Below are 17,431 nucleotides of genomic sequence, written 5' to 3'. Positions count from 1 at the left end.
AAATAAATATCTGTAAGTCCACATTGATATAAATGAGTAAATAATTGGCAGAATTCCAAATAATTTATGTAGATACTGTACCTTTAAGGAGGAAGAATTATAATGTCCCACTCCTTAAGCGTGGGCTGCATAAGATAAAGTTTCTGAGGACAGAGAAAGGAGGGAAAAGGAGTAACTTCATAGTGTAGAAACCAAGCATCACTACTTCATCCAGATGATCAAGGTTAACTTCATCCAGATGTTTAGTCCTATTGATAGCATTTTCCCTTGATCTGTGATGAGAATGGTACTTTATCTCTGTGGTAGTCTTCCCCAAAACTATAATTTCAGTCTAATTAAGTGAAAAACAGACAAACCTCAGTAGATGAACATGTTGAAAAATATCTGACTCTAACCCTTCAAAGTCTTCAAAAATAGGGGAAGTCGAGACACTGTTAGAGCCACAAGAAGCCTAAAGAGACATGATGTCTAAGTGTAATATGGTATCTTAGATAGGATCCTGGAACAGAAAAAGGAGTTTAAGGTAAAAATAAGGAAATAAAGTATGGACTTTAGTTAATAATGATGTATCAATATTGGTTTGTTAATTTTGACAAGTACACTGCACTAATAAATGTTAATGCAAACTGGGTGGGGAGTTATATGACTCCTCTGTATTTCTGTAACTTGGGGGGAAATCCGAAACTATTTTTTAAAAGTTTGTTAAATGAAAAAAAATCACCTGTATTTTTAAAAAATGTTCTTAGGAAATATAAGCTTTATTTGTATTAAAAGTCATCAGCCATCTTTATCACAAATATTCAGTTAACCAAATATCCACAAGTGAGTTAAAGAAAGGTTGCTACTGTATCATGCTGTGTTTTTCTAATCCATGTGGAGAGAGCATATAAATTTATTATAAGCACATTTGTGTTACAAATAAGTGCTGTGCAGTTAATCTCCTTAAGGATAATAGAGATGATAGATGCATACAATAGAGTATGTGGATGCCTATTGTCTGGTTGTCACCAAGTTAATTTGTGGGAGGTCTAGTGTACAGGAAGCACACAAGAAACAAGAGATTAAAGATTTCAGGAAATGAGCTTTCCTCTCTCACTGGTTCTGACAGAGCTTCCTCGAGGAAACTTCAAGGATGAAGTCAAGTGAATGCTCTTTGCTCTTCACCCAGGGCAGACTCCCTTTCAGTTGTTTTATTACTTAAAATGTTTCCTCTGTTCCTTTGTTTCTGGTATTTTCATGTACACGTATTTGACACCTTCTGTAATTGTCCTATAGCTCTTGGATATTCTGTTGTTTTGTTCTTTTTTCTCTTTGCATTTCAGTTTTGGTAATTTCTAATTACATAACTTTAAGCTCACCGAGATTTTTTCCTTGGCCATGCCCAGTCTGTTAATGAGACCAAGGAAGCCATTCTTCATTTTTGTTAGTATTTTTGAGTTCTAGCATTTTCTTAAAGTTTCTATCTCTCTGCTTACATTACCCATCTATTATTATATGTGTCTAGTTTTTTTCCGTTAGAGTCTTGAACATCTTAATTATTTAGGATTCCATACTCTCTGCCATATCTGAGTCAGGTTCTAATAGTTGCTTCATTTTCCCAGACTGTGTGTATGACTTATTTCTTGTTGGAAAGCAGACAGTGAAGAGCTGGGTAAAAGCAACTCATGCAGATAACATTTCAGTATGAGGTTTTATGTTTATCTGGTTAGGAGTTAGGCTATATTTGCTGTAGCTGTGGTGTCAAAGGCTAGAATTTTATTTAACATCTTTGTTTTGTCTTCTCTTTGGTCTTTGAATTTTTCTAGAGACTGTTTAAATAGGGGTCTGGAGCTCATTCTTTTAGCTTTAATTTCTGTGATTGTATCTGAGCCCTTCCTGATGTGGAAAGGAACCATTTTATATGATTAAATCTCAGTATTTTAGTGACCTTGAGTTCTGTATTTGCCTTTTCTCATGTGTAATGCTACTGTGGGCTTAACATGGATATTTAGTTGCTCCTATGTGAAAGGCTAGAGGGAGCTGGAGTTGGGAGATTTTCCTTCCCCAAAGTTAGTTAGGTTCTGGAAAAATAGTTTCCCTGGAGGCAGGCCTTATTAAGGAGAACAGAGAGCTCTGGATGTATTTCAAAATGGTAATTTCCTCTCTTCCCAATAAACAGGAGCAAGAAGAGATTTTTATGTAGTTCTCAGCGAGTACCTCAGGAAAGTGTGGGGACTTCGCCAAACTGCATCTCTTCAGAATATTTAACTCTCAAACTAATCCACGTTGAGCCTCCAGTAACCTTTCAGATATAATTTAAAGAGTCCCTATGGATATTGGTTCCAGCTGTGGGCTTCTGCCCTTGGGCTTCTGTTCCCAGTAAGCTGTGATTCTCCGTATCTCTGCCTGTGGTTTCAGTTCTGGGGCAGCAGTTTGCCCTGTGACCTCAATTCTCTGATAGATCTAAGAAAAGCTATTCATTTTCAAGCTGGTTTGTTTGTTGTTTCCTTTGTTTATCTGTTTTTTTCTTGTGAGGATGGGAGTGACATCTTCCAAATTCTCTGCATGTTGGGCCAGAAACTAGAAGATTTGTCTTATTTATTTATTTATATATAAATATATATTTACAAAAATATTTATGTATTTACAAATATATATTTATATATATATTTAAGGTTTTGTATACAGTTTTGCTTTAAAATGAAGATTTCAGTGCTAAAATTTAACATTGAAAGCTTAGACTTTGCCCTAGGTCCACTCTAGTTTTGATCCAGTGGATGAGGTCTGTTTTTGGAGCAGTAGCTGTAATTTCAGTGTGTGGTGAAGTAATTCCGTATTAGATAGGTCATTTACTAGAGATAAATCTTTGGCTTTTAAATAGGCTTTAAATATTAAATGAATCCCTATGTGTGTAGTGGCAGTACCTGAGCAACATCTAAAGTAATTATCATTTTATCAAGAAAGCAAATTTGAAATTGTTTAATGTATTCAGCAGCAAAATTAATATAACAGTAGTTGTCAGATAATTTGAGCAGTGAATTTATAGGAGTGACTTTAATTTACATCCAGCAATGCAGGCAATTCTCACCCAGCAATTTATATTTGACGGATTAGGCATAGGAAACAACATGGACCACATCCTATGGAATTTTTCATAGCAGACAAAAATGAGCAATTAATAAAACCAAAAGAAACAAAGGACTAAGAATTTTATGCAGCGTATTTGTCATGTGAGAGTTAAACTCAGAGAATATGTGGCTGTAATTTAAAAAAACAATGATAAAATTTTTACTTGTCTGTTTTTATAATTGTAGCAAATTGTTTTATCCCTGATGAGGGAATTGTGAGGTTTTGTGCCTTGGACTTACCTGTGCCTCCCAAGTTAGTGACACAGATGCTACAGTGAGATGTCTCTTTTTCAGATGTTTTCCTATTCAGGGCACAATTCTGTCTTTATAAAGGAATTATCTTTTAATGAACTCCATTTAAATTTCTCTTTCCTATTTTTGTGCTCATCTCGTTGAATAACATAATCTCAGAAAATATTAACTTGAATTATTTCACAGTTGCGTCTCTAACACTATCTTAATGTAATCTTGCCATATTTATTCTGCTATTCATTGGTTTGCACTATTCTTTCTCAAGTCCTCATATGTAAGTGTAATGAAAAAGCTCTGCTTGTTCTCTTTTTCAGATCATTCATCTTTTTTTTTAATTTTTATTTATTTATGATAGTCACAGAGAGAGAGAGAGAGAGGCAGAGACACAGGCAGAGGGAGAAGCAGGCTCCATGCACCGGGAGCCCGACGTGGGATTGATCCTGGGTCTCCAGGATCGCACCCTGGGCCAAAGGCAGGTGCTAAACCGCTGCGCCACCCAGGGTTCCCCTCTTTTTCAGATCATTAATAACATGTTAAGAACTGACTCAACACCAATCCCTGGGGACTACAGTGGATCCCTTCCTTATTATGTGACAGACTGTTATTTATCATTCATGCCTGTTGTTTGCATTTCTCTTGACAGTTTGCAATCTTTGCAGGAGCTATCCTATCAAAGTCAGTTTGAGTGGATTTTTAAATTAGAGCTTTGGAAGGTACTGTATTAAATGTTTTACTGAAATCTAACACCCATCGTATCTATTTTGTAACCCATAGTCATTAATTAAAAAACTTTACCACTCACATCCATTTAGAATGACTAATAATTCTGACTATTGGTAGGAGGTGACACTCAGGGATATCATTTTATTGTCCTGTTTATTACAGATAACTTCCTAAAGTCAGATGGTTCATGTGAAACCTTCCAGGTGGTTATAGAAAAGTTATTGAAAATGAATGAGAGAATCCCTAAAAATCATTTGCTATGGCCTACCGAACCTGTCCCTCCAACAATTACCAATTTTTAAAAAACAATTTAGATCAGGGTTTGGCAAATTACATCTTAAATCTATCCATGCCTTACTCATGTGCATGTGGTCTGTGGCTGCTTTCTTCCTATCATAGTAGAGTTGAATGGTTGTGCCAGGGACTCCATGCCCTGCAAAGTCTAAAATATTTACTATCTGGCTCCTTACAGAAAAAAATAATGTGTATTCCTGTTTTGGATCATGATTAATACTAATAATGCTTATTATACATTGCCACCAATAAGAGAAAATTGTGGAAAAGAGGGACCTATAATTGGACAACATGCTGCTGTGAAGTGAATCCCTTCATGGGATAAAATTTCTGAAGTCATTTATCTGTATTGAACTCTAGAATCTGTGATAGCAAATGGGTTCAAATTTACTAACATTCATTCTGGAGTGAATCCAAAGTCCAACTCCTAAAACAGTGCAATTAGAATGTCATTGCTATCAAATGAAGTGGTACATTTTATAATACATGTCATAAGAAATGGAAGACATAAGTATAGGTTGACATCCAAGTATATATGTATGCCAGATAAACTCTCATACATTCCATCAGTTGACAAACGTGTCTGTTAGATTCCAGCCATTCTTTCTCTGTCTCTATCTGTTCTTGTGGGACCTTCTGTATTACTGGTGGAAGGAGACCAGCCATATAAATTAAACATATAAATATTAAGTGTTGGGTGGTAAAAAGTGTTACAAAGAAGTATAAGTCATGGTAGGCTGATAGAAGAATGACAATGGGTATGTAGTCTTTTATGTAAGCTGATGAGAGTCTTACAGGAAGGGCAGAGAGCAAGCCAAGCAGGTATCTTTGTAAAGAGCATTACAGTTAGAGGTAATAGCAAGTTTAAACGTCCTGAGGTGGTAGTAGATTTGGCATGTTGGAGGATTGGTAGGAAGACTATAAGATCCAAGGAATGGATAAAAGAGATGGTGGTCAGTAATGAGGTTCTTGCTGGCTCCAGTTTTTACAAACTGGAGTTGTCTCTGAGAAGGAAACGTGAGAAGGTTTTAAGTTGAGGGAAGACCCGATGTGAGTTGAGTTTTATCAGGAAGCTGCTGTGTGGAAAATGACACAGGATGGAAGTGGGAAACCAGTTAGGTGATTACAATAGTCTGGTACCTTCTACTCTGTGCTACCAAATGGTGATTTGGTGGAAAGGTGGTGGTGGTGGTGGGGAGTGAATGAACCTTCTGGAAGTATTTTCAAGATAAATAACCTATAGAATTTCTGATAGATTAGATATGGAATATGACAGAGGGGTCCAGGATCTTGCCAGAGTTTTTGGCCTGAATACCTGGATGAAGGAAGTGCCATTTACTTAGTTGGAAGAGACTGTGGGAGGAATAGGGTGAAGGGCAGAATCAAACATATATTTTATTTTATTTTTTTACTCTGATGCATATATTTGTGATAAGAAACAGAACCATTTTCTTGGTCAGTAGGGTGGTTCAGTAGATAGGGACTCACCTGGGATTCAACAATCCTATCTATCATTTGCAAGGTAGAAATCATATAGTCAGGATATCATGACCCAGCATGAAGATTATTAAGTATCTTTCTAATGTGCCAATATAAGACTATATTTAAAAAAATACATGAACAGTTAATTACCATCTATCAAATCATAGCTTGTCAGGAGACTGCATTATTATGGAACTCTTTGTATGCAAAAGGATTTCTTTTGTGTGTGTTAGCATTTCAGGTAAAACGTACATACTTACACAATTACACTTACACCGTTCAATATAATAATACTTATATTTTTGATGAGTACATTCAGCTCCTTGTAAACACTGATAATTGGCACAGTGGTGGATCAAGTTTATTTTAGTCTCTTTCCTCAGGGAATCTGCAATCAAGAAGGAAATATTGGGAGAGACTTGTTGTTTGACTCTTAGTGAGTTCCTCTCTCTCCTTGTGTGAAAGTAAGATTCTTTTCTTTTTGGTCCCCTTAGCTTAAAAGGATCCAAATAAAATGCATACAAAAAAGTGCAAAGAAATTGTTGTATGATCCCCATCCCCAGATGTTATTTTTATAGATGGGAATCAAGACTGGTCATCTGAGAACTGTATTATTATTTTTTAAAGATTTATTTATTTTAGAGTGAGAGCAGGGGAGGGGTGGAATGAGGAGAGAAAGTCTTAAGCAGACTCCTTGCTGAGTATAGAGCCTGAAGCAGGGCTTGATCTCACAACCCTGAGATCACGACCTGAGCTGAAACCAAGAATTAGATGCTTAACTGACTATACCACCCAGGTGCCCCTGTATTATTTTTAATAGCTTCATTGAGGTAAACTTTATATACAAAGAATTGCAGTATTTAATGTATATAATTTGATCAAGGTAATAAACAAGCAGCACCTCACAAAATTTCCTTATGTCATTTTCTTGGTTGTAGGAACTCTTAATGTGATCTACTCTCTGAGAAAATCTTTAAATGAATAATACTGTATAGGCTATATGTTCAGTAAATCTCTAGAACATATTCATGTAACATAACTGGAACTTTATTGAAGATTAATTTTTGACTTTGAAGTCCCTGGACACATGTAAACATAAAGCATAAAAAGACTAAATGCTTTTATTAAAAAAACCACTCAGTCTTGTTTTAATGAAATGATATTATTATATTTCCAATTTGGAAAATAAACTGTTTTTGGGAAAGACACATCAACTTGCATATACTGTCTTTGAACCAGACAAAACTCAGTTGCAGGCTGCCTGAGCAGTGCACAGAAGTAATGATTGTGAGTCAAGGCTCACAGGTCAATGTCAGCTCTGCTGTTAACTTGCTTTGTCTTGTTTGGCAAGTCACTTCCCCTCTATGAACTTCAGTTTGCTCATCATTGGCTCAGATAATAATTGGGTTTTAATAAGCAGTCAAGTTATATGACCCCGAATATTCTCTCCATTTGCACAGCGCTGTCATTTCATAATAAGATTTTGGAACAGGAGAAAACTGTGCTGTGGCACGCATCCCCAAATCTCAGTGTAAGTAGTTAATCTGGAAGGATTGTCTTGGAGAGATGGTTTTCCAAAAGGACAAACCAAATTCAAAAATGGAATAATTACTTTACATTGATGGTAGATCAGAAGATTTTTGTTGTTTGTCTTTTGTAAATTACAGGTCATTAAAAATCCACTTGCTCTGTCTTAATCACTCTCTTAATATGTATTTCGCTCTGAAATTTGTAAATTTCTGTGTGGAAGGGATACTGAATAGACCTTCTGGTGAATTTAGTAATTGGCTTACTAAGAATAATGCTGTGTTTCTTGCTTGTATCAACTTAGAAATAAGAGTACAAATTTAGTATGAAGAGGTTTGGACTGAATCTGTCTATAAGTAAAACCAATGTAGATAAATATGAGAGCATGGTATGGCCGTTCCCACCTACAGATACTTTCTCCCTGCCTCCCACTTAGATGATTTGAATCTCTTTCACATACAATTTTGAGATTATAGAAGTAGGGCATTGCCATGAGAAAAACTACATTTAATCATACTTAGATTTCCAGAAGGTTGAAGGGTTAAGTTGCTTTGGATATTGGTTCCTGTTCTAGACTTTTCTCCTCTGCATATTAACATGGATGGGTTTGGGAAATTTGCTTTTACCTATATATTTTGTACAGGAAGAAGAGGATGAGATTTGGAAAGATTATCAATGGAATGAGAATAGCATGGGGTAATGCTAGAAGAGTAATGTAGTGGGTGTACCTGGGGAGTTCAGGATCCATTGGTTAGATGCTCATATAAGGTGTCCTAAAAATGGAGAGAGATCAAGAGGTGTATATGTGTGCATGTTGAGAACTTTGCCTACTTCACAGCTTTGTCTACTACCTTCCTGACAGTAGTCTTTGAATTGCAATTCCCCTAACCTATTATTCATTCATTCTCCTCGAGAAAAATGAGAGTACTCACTTTTTATAGCAAGATTTGTCTGACATGGGGAAAATATATCAAGTGAAATTGACTCTGAGAAAAAAAATTTCTAATTTTTAAAGGAACTTAGAAATATTACTGTACTTAATACTATAAAGGGGTTAATTCAACCTGAACTAACTCATTTTATACAAATAAAAATACCAAAAGGTTTTCAAAGGGCAGTAACTAAGCTAATTACATGGTTCATAAGGAAAAATAAGTATGTGACGGACGAGTTATTCACACAGGGATTAATATGATATTAGAGTTAAGTTACTTGCACATGCACTGATGTGTCACAGCAGCCTAGTACTTAGTTGGATGTGTGGGCCCTGGAGATAGATTGCCTGGATCTATGTCCTGTCATTGCCATTACTGGCTGTGGTATCTTGGGGAAATTATTTAATAATTCCGGGTTTTGTCCTACTTTTTCATCTAGCTATTAAATATTGTTTATCTCATTGAACTAGTGTGGAGATTGTGTTAACACATGCAAAGTGTTTAAAACAGTGTGAATTAGGAGCAACATTACCACCTTCACCAGCAGCCCACTAATAGAAGAGAAAGTGCAGAACTAGATCTAAATACATAGAAGAATCACTGTATAACATGGGTATATTGCGTCACTAAGGGAAGCCCTACATAATGTGTTCAAAAACTGACCAGTTATTGGGAAACAGATTATAGAAACTCTCTCCTTAAAGAACAAAAACATAACTATGATAGGTCAGTTATTTAAATAATAAAAAAATGAAGACCTACAGTTTCTTACAAAGTTAAATGTACATTTACATATGACTAAGCAATTCAAATTCTATGCATTTACCAAAGATATGTAAAAAAATATATCCACATGAGGACTTATACACAAACGTTCATAGCTTTATTCATGATAGCCCAAATAGGAAGCAACATAAATGTCTAATAACAGGTGGATGGATGAACAGTCATGGTCTATTCCATACAATGAAATACTACTCAGCACTAAAAGGAATGAATTGCCAGAACATATAACAATATAGATAAATCTAAGAAGCATTATGTTGAATGAAATAAGCCACTGTAAAGACTATATTCTATATGAGTCCATTTATAGGAAAATCTAGAAAAGGCAAAGTAGAGTAATTGAAAATAGGCCAGTTGTTGGGAGCCAGTGATGGAGGGGGGAGACAATGCAGAAAGGGACTTTTGGGGATAATAAAAATATTTTATGTATTGTGTGTGGTAGTTATATGCTTGTAAGCATTTGTCAAAATTCATCCAATTGGTTACTTAAACTTTTAGGGTGAATTATATGCAAATTATACCACCATCAAACTGATTATATTCAAATTAAGCTATTCAAGATATGGCAGTTTTAAAACATGTCTCCAATATTCTACAGTCCTCCTGTAAAAAGGTGGAATCTATATTCTTCACCTTGAATCCGGGCTCTGATTGCTTAACCAGTAGAGTATGACTTAAACCTGGCAGCTTGCACTTTTTCTCTTTCGAGATGCTTACATTTTGGAATGCAGCCACCAACCTGAGGGGAGATCCAAACCCCCAAGAAAGGTCTCAGGCAGCAAGTAGAACCAACTGTCAGACACATGAATGAAGCTTTTGAGATGACCGAAGTTCAAGGCACTGTCTGCCTGGAACCCTATGAGAAGTCCCAAGTAAGAACTATCATATGAGGTAAATCTCCAGAGTCATGAGAGATGATAATCACAGTTGTTGCTTTAAGCAACTGTGGCTTGGAGTGACTTATTTTGCAGCATCAGGTAGCTGTCTTCTTCTGGAAGAAGATATAAGATATTAAAATAATTTATGAATGGGGGAAGCTTTTTTGTGCATGCTACAAAATATATAAACTATACGAGAGAAGACTGATAAATACATTAATAAAAACTATTTTTTTCCACAAGTAAAGAAAGTATGAGAATTAAACCAGGAAAAATGTTTGCCACATGTACAGAGTAGTGGTACTTGTCTTGCTGTATTATGAATATTTACAAATCAAGAAGAACTAGCAACGCTAGAAAATAGACCTAGAACATAAATGAAAAATAAAAGGATATTAGAGTTTATGCAAAGGTGGTCATCCTCACACTATAAGAAATACAAGTCAGTATTATAGCACAATACCATTTTACCTATAAAATTGATGGAGATAAAAAAGATTATCCAAATTATTAGAGTACTTAAATAAGTTCTCTGCATATTCTCAATGGGTGTGTAAGCTCAACCTCCTTTGGAGGATAATTTAATTTTAACTATCAAACTTTAAAATGCAGAGTCATTTTGGTAAATGATAGTGGCTTCACAAAGTAGAGGTTAATAATAGGTAAATAATAGAGGTTTCACTAAATAAAGGTTCATTTTTTTTTTTTTAATGCTGTATGCATCAGGATTTGGTTGGAGATTCTGTGACATGTAGCCTTTCAAGGATCTGGTCTCCCTCCATGTAGATTCTTTGCAGGTCTTCAAGACCTTCATTGGATTGTCTGAATCTGGCTGTTAGAAGATAGAAGTGGGCACATGCGCACGTGTGTGTGTGTCTGTGTATGTGTGTGTGTGTGTGAGACTGTGGAGTAGAGTTTATGGCTAGGCCTGGAAATGTCATGTACATTTGTGTGAGTGTGTGTACGTGTGCACTAAATTGATTAAATGGTGCTGGTAAGATGCTGGTAGTTAGTGTGGTATAGAAAGATTCACTGAAAATGATCAATTAAATTTGGGAACTGGATTTTAGAGTTTTAACATTACACAAAGTTTTTTATTTCTTTCAACTAACTCTGTCAGACCTTCTCCCTGGATTTCTTCTACATTATCTAGCCAATTTTTAAAAGATGTCCTTAGTGTCAGAAATCTGCTTCAGCCATTTCTGCAATTTGGAAGCTCTGCATTTTTAAATAAAAAAGGAACAGTAAGATATTACTTTCATTTGTGTTAGAAGAAATAAAAAGGAAAAAAATCACAAATAATTTAAGACTAAGTATTAATATTTTAGGCCAACATCTTTCAAGGAATAGAAACTACTTGTACATTTCTAGTTCTTCATGTTTCTCAAATAATATGCATGGAAAAGGTACATTGAGATTTATTTGCATAATTGATTTTTTAATCATTGTTATTAGAACATATTTTGATAGCTGTCTCCCAAAAATCCTCTTAATAAGGAACACAATAAGCATATATTGAATTTTTGTATTTGTTTGAATCAAAAGCTAAAACTGATAACATGACAGGTTTAAAAAAATCACATCTTCCCAATTATATTAAAAAAGGCAATCAGGAAAAGTAGATCTGAAGCATCCTTAGTCAAACATCATTAGAGGCACTGGTATAAAATATTTCTTGCTGCTCTCTTCAGTAATACCTGTCCTCCAGTTAAACAGACTTTTACCCTAGTGCACGTTGCCAACATCCTCTCATCCTTGTGACTCTGAATGTTCTTCCTCACATTTTGTACCAGAAAAATAAAACTTATTAGCCAGTGGTCAACTGTTAAAATAAAAACGAGAGGATTTTACTAGTAATATCCTATAAAATGCGAAAATAAATACTTTTCCTTTTCCTTTCATATAGAAATTGTATTTATCACCCTCCCTTAGATCTGTGACTCAGATGTTAAGCCTTCCCTTATAGCTCCACTCTGACCTCATGTAGTGCTGGATGATTCTCTTTACCCTCCCTGTTTGCCATTGGCATCCCAGATTGTCTTTAGTCAGATCACATGTGTTATGGTAAAGGTATGGAACTTGACAAAAAATTTTCTTTTATCTTTGAAATATTAATGAGAAACCAATTCTACACATTACATAAAAACTAGACAAATAGTGATTCCTAATTAAGATAATAATGGTACAGTCCACTCTACCAGGATATGAGCGTCCTAAGTTGTCAGGTACCAAAGGAAGAACCAGAATTGAGGAAACAGAGAAATTGTGATAAGCCACAAATAGAAAATATCATAAAAATGGGCAGAGAAAGGTGTATAAACTTTAATGTCTGTCTATAAGTTTAGCACAACTGAGAAGCCTAGAAGAGTAACAGGACCACATAGGGTGACAATGTGATTTTTTTTTTCCCAAAACCAGGACATTTTTGAGAGTGGAAGGGGATGCTTTTTATAAGTAAATCCAGATTATAGGTATAAATTAGGACATTGTGAGGCAAACCAGTTCCAGATGAACATATGAACGCCATAAATCATGTAGATGCCTAAGGAACTAAGAATCCTTTTCACCTTAAGCCAAAGGTCTTGGGGAATTTTTCAGAACCAAGTGGGCAAGAGAAAAGGAAGCAAGGGTAGTGAATGATATAAGCATTATTAAGCCAACACATCATGTACCAGAGTTCTATCTCCTAGGAAAACGTTGTGAAATGGAGTACTACATATGTATCAGAAATACCCTGTTAGGTGAGGGAGCTGGGTATTTACACACCAATTCTTGAGTCACTGCAGGCAGCTCCTAGGAGTGAATTCTTCTGTGTCACAGAGGTTCTGAGAAAAAACCTGCAGGCATAGATAGCTAGAAGTCTAGGGGAGGAGTATAGGTGCAAGGGCCCCGAACGTCAGCTACATATTTCATGCTCGAAAATTAAGTGCCCATGGAGGCTAGTTTTAGTTTGGGAAATATATTCTAGGTAAAATGATAGCTTCTAATCATTTCTGATTGGTCTGTATCTGTGGGAGGAAATTGTCCTAAATGGTGCTGCTTTTGCACTATTACTCCAGAAACCAGTCCCAGTTTGAGGAGAGTTCAAGTAGACTGGTAAACATTTGAAAATATTTCAGAGAAGTTTTAAACTCCCATCTCCTAATTTCATCACTACACATGAGGCAGTTTTCTAGGTGATTTCTTGAGGGTTTTGAAAATAGTTGTGTATTATTTTTACTTAGAACCAATGGCTAGGGATTATATTGGAAGAAAACATGTCACCTGTCTTAAAATTCTCATACTTTGAGAGGAACACATGAGAGGTTGTTTGAGAAACTATTCTGCAACATATGCAAACTGATAATTTAATTCTGCAACCACTGTGGTGGTGATATGTATAAGCATATGCATATATTAAAATCCATCAAATTGTATCCATTAAGTATGTGCAGTTTTTTGTATAGGCATACTTTGTAGATCTTGCAGGTTTGATTCAAGACTGCTGCAGTAAAGTGGATATTGAAATTGAGTCAAATTTTTTGGTTTCCCAGTACATATGTTATATTTATACTATATATTAAGTGTGCAATAGCATTAGGTCTAGAAAATGTACATACATTAATCTAAAAATTATTCTTTGCTAAAAGATTTTAAACATCATCTGAGGTTTAGTGAGTTATAATCTTTTTTGCTGATGGGAGGGTCCTGCTCCTTCCTCTTGATGGGTGCTGACTAATCGGGGTGGTGGATGGTTGCTGAAGGTTGGGGTGGCCGTGGCAGCTTCTTAAAATAAGACAAAAATGAAGTTTGCCACATTGATTGATTCTTGGTTTCATGAACAATTTCTCAGTGGCATATGATGATGATTGATAGCACTTTGCCCACAGTAGAACTTCTTTGAATATTGGAATCCTCTTACACCCTGCTGTGTTTTATCAACTAAGTTGTGTAATCTTCTAAATCCTTTGTTGTCATTTCAAGGAGCTTCATAGCACCTTCACCAGGAGTAGAGTCCATCTTAAGAAACCACTTTCTTTGCTTATCCATAAGAGGCAACCACATCTGTAAAAGTTTGATTATGAGATTATAGCAATTCAGTGACATCTTCAGGTTTTACTTCTAATTCTAGTTCTCTTGCTATTTCCACCACATCTTCAGTGATTGCCTCCACTGAAGGCTTGAACCCCTCAAAGTCATTCATGAGTGTTAGAATCAGCTTCTTCTAAACCCTTGTTAATGTTGATATTTTGGCCTCTTCCTAAGAATCATGAGTGTTCTTAATGACATCTAGAATGTGAATGCTTTCCAGAAGGTTTTCAATTTACTTTGCTTAGATCCGTCAGGGGAGTCACTATCTATAGCCTTATCTATAGCCAATAGTATAGGTATCACGTTATAAAATTTCTTAAATAAGATTTGTAAGTTGTAATTACTCCTTGATCCAAGAGCTGCAGAATGGATGTTGTGTTAGCAGGCACAGAAACAATATTAATCTTGTCCATTTCAATCAGAGGTCTTGGGTGACCAGGTGCATTGTCAACAAGAAGTAATATTTGAAATAAATTGTTTTTTTTTTTTTCTTGTTTTTCTTTTTCCCCGGGTACTAGGTCTCAACGGTGGGCTTAAAATATTCAGTAAACCATGCTGTTAATAGATGTGCTGTCATCTAGGCTTTGTTTTTCCATTTAAAAAGAACAAGCAGGGTAGATTCAGCATAATTCTGAAGGGCCCTGGGATTTTCAAAATGGTAAATGGGCATTAGCTTTAATTTGAAGTCACTAGCTGCATTAGCCACTAATAGGAGAGCCAGCCTGTCCTTTGAAGCTGTGAACTCAGGCATGGACTTCTCTTCTCCAGCTAGAAAAGTTCTATATGGCAGCATCTTCAAATAAAAGACTGCTTGGCCTACATTGAAAATCTGTTCTTTAGTATAACTAACTTCATTCATTTATCTTAGTTTAATCCTCTGGATAATTTGCTGCAGTTTCTATATTAGCGCTCACTGCTTTGCCTTGCACTTTTATTTTACAGAGATGGTCACTTAAGTCTCATGATCCAGCCTTTGCTAGCTTCTAACTTATTTTCTGCAGCTTCCTCATCCCAGCCAGTATGGAATTAAAGAGAGTTAGTGGTTTGCCCTGGATTAGGCTTTAGCTTAAGGGAATGTTGTGGCTGGCTTGATCTTTCCAGACCTCTAAAACCTTCTCCATATCAGCAGTAGGTGTTTCACTTTCTTATTTGTGTGTTCACTGGAGTAGCACTTCTAATTTCCTCCAAGAACTTTTCCTTTATGTTCATAGCTTGACTAACTGTATGGCACAAGAGGCCTAGATTTCAGGCTATCTTGGCTCTTGACATGCCTTCCTCACTAAGTTTAATCATTTCTAGCCTTAAACTTAAGGTGAGAGATGTGTGACTCTTCCTTTCACTTGAACACCTGGAAGTTATTGTAGAGTTATTAATTGGCCTAATTTCAATAATGTTGTATCTCAGGGAATACGGATGGTCAGGGACAGGTAGAAACAAGGGGAATGGCCTGTCTGTGGAGCAGTTAAAATACACACAACATGTATCAATTAAGTTAGCCATTTTATGTGGGTGCGGTGTGTGGCCCCCTAAAACAATTACGATAGTAGCTCAGAGATTACTGATCACAGGTTACCATAACAAACGTAATAATAATTAAAAGTATAAAATGTTGAGAATTACCAAAATGTGACAAAGAGACAAAGTGAGCAAGTGCTGTTGAAAAATGATGCTTATAGGCTTGCTTAACGCAGGGTTGCCACAAACCCTCAATTTACAAAAATGCAAATCTGTGAAACATAAAGTAAAACACAGTAAAACAAGATGTGCTTATCTATCAGTTATACTTCAATGAAGCTGTAAACAAATGGAAATAATTTGGATATTGTCTTTACTATAGCAAAAGGCAGTGAGCAGAATTTTTCAGATGGCCGTCTCTAATATGGTGATACTATTATAATTTTCTGGACTATTTTTTCCAGTGAAATTTGTAAAGTTAGAAATTATTGTATTTTCATGTTTGCTGTTTTTTTTTTTTTTTTTTTAATTTCTCTCTCTTTAATGCCAGAAGTATGGTATGGCTTGGGCATTAGAAGGGTATAGGAGAGTTTGGGTCATGGATCTAGACTGGGCCCAGTATGGCGAGAATATGAATTAGGGAGCTTGTTGCTAGAATTGAGAATCCAGACTTGCAATTAGAGCCTGGTGTTTAAAGAATACAGAGAAGATGATATGGAATATGTAACTGTACAGATATATTAGTACCAGATACATGCAGCAAAGATAGAATATTTAATACATGGGGATCCAGATTTGTGGTTGATAGTAGGTAGGACTCCAGTCTCAGCTAGGATTCATTTTGTCTCTTGGCCAGGGCATTAGAGTTGGGAAGAAATGATAAAAGCAACCCACAGTCTACTTGTGAAGAAAGCTATTCTTTGGAATTAGGAACAAGATAGCCTGACAGGAAGCCATTCCTGAAACTGGTTTTAGGCTCAGTAATTTGGCAGAGGCCTAAGACCAGGGTTGGGGCTCTTGGAAACATCAGGAAAGAAGAGCAAGATGAGTTGATATTGAGTCATCTGAGACTTCTTAGTACATAGAGCCTGAGGGTAGGGCTGAGTCTGCCTTTGTGGATTAAATGTTCCAGCTGAGTGTAGAAGAGAAATAGAACAGCAGGGAGCCAGACACATCAGTATATTTAGTATTAGAATAATTGCTTAAAACTCTGCTTCTCAAGGATATTTCATGGATCACTATTCTTAAGAGATTCTTTCTGCAGTAAGAGCTTCATTCCTGCAAACAGCCTGGGAAATGCTACTTTTCTTTTCCCCTTCATGAAGAAACACACTGCAGTTAAAAACTCTGAGAATTCAGTTACAAAGAAAGATTTTTCTCTCTGGCACACATTGCCATCCCATGGAATCCAGCCACTATGTAACACACATTGGGAAGAATACAGAGAGAGAACTCTTTGCAGCAGTAGACACTGATGGCTTGAAGGAACTTGGTGAAACTTTGTGAAGACTTAACTGGAGGAAGGCTGGAAACACTCTCTCAATTGCATCTTGAAGAAATAGAGATTTGGTAAGAGTCTGTTGAGGAAAACAGAATTTGGTTCAAAATAGCTTTTGAGTATATTGTTCAAATAAAAATAAAGTCTGTTGAGATGAAAAGGGCCTAGGGCTTCCTTGCTTTATTCCCTTGTTAACAGAACTCAGGAAACAGAAGAGACCAGGGTGATCACGTTGGTGTAGCTGTGACTAGAGATGAAATGAGTGGAGGAAGGCAGGTGTTGGAAGTGCTTCCATTTTTGCATTTCACCTCTATCCCTGTGAAGAAACAGACTTGCCATGTACTGGGCTGAGCATCTGAAGGACATAGTACCCAGAAAGGAGCCTGTGTTGCAGGGTGAGGATTGAGGACAATTGGAGGTTCC

This window comes from Vulpes vulpes, chromosome 5, assembly GCF_048418805.1.
Source record: "Vulpes vulpes isolate BD-2025 chromosome 5, VulVul3, whole genome shotgun sequence".
In the NCBI taxonomy this organism is placed as follows: domain Eukaryota; kingdom Metazoa; phylum Chordata; class Mammalia; order Carnivora; family Canidae; genus Vulpes; species Vulpes vulpes.
The sequence above is the reverse complement of the archived record's forward strand: the minus strand, read 5'-3'. Positions refer to the sequence as shown.